The following is a 3,143-nucleotide window of genomic DNA, read 5'->3' as shown; positions in this document are numbered from 1 at the left end:
ACTATGTCTTTTATCACTGTTTGCAGCCGCCTCGCCAGTACTTTCATGAAAATTTTATAGTCAACATTGGTGAGGCTTATCGGTCGATAAGCACTCACTGACTGCAGCTTGATTGGGTAGTCAGATTTTGGGATCAAAACAATATGTGTTTTTCGAAAAGACAAAGGCAGTTCTTTACACTCATACGCTCTGTTAAGTACTCTGTACATGGCCTCCGCTATTTCTGACCTGAGCGCCTTATAGAATGCTGCGACTATTCCATCCGGCCCCGGTGACTTTCCCAAGCTTAGTTCATTAATCGCCGTCTCTATTTCAGCTTTGGTAATTGGAGCTTCCAGCTGTACTTTAATGTCTTCATCCAACTGTGGCAACAGTGTAAGAAAGGTACTTTTGTAATCACTCGTAACGTTTTTCTGAAGACCCAGCATTTCGGTATAATATTCAACAAAAGCCCTCTCTATGATCTGGCTATCACTCGTAACTGTGTTCTTGTAACTTATCTCCTGAATTTCATTCCGTTTTGCGTAACTTTTTTCATCACTGAACGCTCGCCTGGTTGGCGTTCCCCCTCCCCACAATCGTTCGGCCCGTGCCCTTATCATGGCCCCTCGGTACCTTTCTGTATCGATAATCTCAAGCTCAGTTTTTATTTGTTTTATTTCTTTTTTTGTATCTTTCTGGAACGATACTTTGCTGGTTTAAGAAAAAGTCTAGTTGGTCATGTAACTCTTTTTCTTTCTGCTTTTCACAACGGCGTGCAACGCAAGCGTTTTCTATTGCGGCTATCTTGACATTGCTCTTAAACTCTTCCCACTTAACGATGACATCTTCATTATCTACGTCGAGCACTTTTTGAAGCATTTTCTTTACTTGAGCCAAAAAATCTTCGTCCGAAAGAAGCTTCTCGTTCAACTTCCATAGGTTCCAATTGAAGGTGGGCTTTGTTATTTTTGTACCCACGACAATCGAAACTAAAGTATGATCACTAAAAGACACATTTTTAACTTCATAACTGTAGCAAAGTTGTATTACACTACAGGACACGTACACTCTATCTAATCTGGCGTGGCTCTGATTTTGAAAGTGCGTAAATTGCGGAAAACTTCCGCAGCATAGTACGTGACCTACGTCACTCAAATTATGTTCCTGGGTAAGTATACCTAACAGAAGCGCGCTTGCGTCCCGGACGGGCTGGTTTTTTACTCTATCCTCGGCCAAGCACACACAATTAAAATCCCCCAAAAGGATCATCTGTCTATCACACTTGAGATAGACTTCAATGTCTTCGAAAAATCTTTTACGCTCATTTTCTTTGTTGGGTGCATAAATACAAACTATCCGCCACGCGTACTGGCAATACACAAAATCACACACAATCATTCTGCCGTCTTCGCTTACTGTTACACTCTCCTCGCAAACGCCCAAGCTGTTGCGGATGAGGAGTGCGCAGCCGCCGGACGTGCCAACGGCATGGCGCACACAAACGTTGTAACGCGCCCTGACAGGCGAAATCATCCGCTCTGTCTGTTGCTCACTTTCTACCTTCGTTTCCTGCACTGCGATTATGTCGATATCGTTTTCGAGCAAGATGCGGCTAAGCTGATACTGGCGTCTTTTTGACGCCAAGCCCCTCACGTTTAAAGTCGCTATTTTTAGAGCATTTTTTAGTTTCGCAGCCATAAAAGATTAACGGGTCATTAGAACAGAGCGGCGGGTTTTATACACCAAAGGAGCCGAAGAAAGGCTGGTACGATGAATAAGATGCACCACTACTTCTGCGTCTAGCATACGCAGAAAACCACCCTAATCAACTCACACACCATTCTCGGCCCAGTCCGTGCTGCTACGGGGGCCGTTGCCCCGGCGGTTTCCTCTCCAGCGTTATGTTGGGCTTTGGTTTAAGTGAAGAGCGCCGTCCTCCTACTGCTGCTTTCGGCGGCGGTTCTTCATTCGTCGCAAAGAAAGTTCCTTCCTCCTCACACTGCTCGCGTGCACGCTTCACAGCTGCAGCCCCGTTTTCCGCCGCACCTTCCTCCATTGCCTCGTACTGCTCCGAAGCTGAAGCTCCCGCTCCCGTAAGCTCACCTTCATGTTGCTTGTCAGATGAGGTGACCGCTTCGGGCACCGGGAGGCTGGCTGTAGCCTCTCTGTCGGCATCGTTAGGCACTGTTACCTCGGCGTTCGTGACAGGGGGCTTCACTGCGGAGGTAGGCTCAGGGGGCGTAACCTCTGGGGACGGCACGATGTCTTCTCCTTTCGCGGCGTCCTCGACGTCGGCGGCATCCATTATGTATTTCGCCTCACGGTCACCTTTCGTCGGTCCAGTCACATTGGCATAAGTCCGCACACACTCACTCTCGTCGTGGCCAAAGCGCCTGCAGCTAGCACACTGCGGCACTCGGCACTCACGCCGAATGTGGCCGCTCCGTTGGCAGCGCAGGCAGACTGGAACCCGGCCGGGAACCACGACGAGAGCTTGCTCCCCTGCCACACGTAGTTGTTGCGGGAGGTCGTCGACGCTGACGCCTGCTTTCAACCTTAGGGTGACCAAGCGTGTAGTCGACGACTATGCCGTGCAGCCTTGGACACGCCAGCGGTCTCTGGTCACGTCAGTGACCTTGCCGTATGGCCCCAGGGCAGCTCGTATTTCGTCGTCGGGGACGAAGTGGAGAACCCAATGGAGCTTCAAACGGACGTCTTGGTTACGCGGGTCGATGACGACGCATCGACGCCCCTTGACCTGCACTTCACCAGCGGCGACCAACTTCTTTGCTCCGTCAGCATCCTTGAATGTTACCGCCCACACATGGTTCATCTGGTACGCCCCAAGGCGATAACCTCGGGGAGCAGTTCCAGACGAACCAGCATGTCGCAAAAATCTTCCACTTTGTAGGGCCTGGCTTTTACGTCAGCGTGCACAAAAATCGTATTGAGGGCAGTTGGTCCTGAAGGTAGGTGGGGCAGAATAACTTCGTAATCCTGGGAAACACTGTTCACTTCCGTTGACCTGTTACCGCGGGCCGCAGGGCCCGCCGAAGCCGCTCCTTTCACGGAGCTCGCCATCCTGCGTCCGCACTGCGCAGCGGCCGGAAGCAGAATCTCGGCTATCTGGGCGACTATGTTCTCCTTCACTTTCTGGGCTA

The 3,143-nt window shown here is 50.3% G+C and overlaps 1 pseudogene; it reads right to left on the bottom strand.

Annotated features, from left to right (window-relative positions):
• Positions 1-1,606: 1,606 nt before the first annotated feature.
• Positions 1,607-2,883, bottom strand: LOC144173450 (uncharacterized; annotated as a pseudogene).
• Between the last annotated feature and the right edge of the window lie 260 nt (positions 2,884-3,143).

This window comes from Haemaphysalis longicornis, unplaced genomic scaffold, assembly GCF_048455015.1.
Source record: "Haemaphysalis longicornis isolate Haplotype H1 unplaced genomic scaffold, Haemaphysalis longicornis Haplotype H1 scaffold_3, whole genome shotgun sequence".
Classification (NCBI taxonomy): Eukaryota; Metazoa; Arthropoda; class Arachnida; order Ixodida; family Ixodidae; genus Haemaphysalis; species Haemaphysalis longicornis.
The sequence above is the reverse complement of the archived record's forward strand: the minus strand, read 5'-3'. Positions and strand labels throughout refer to the sequence as shown.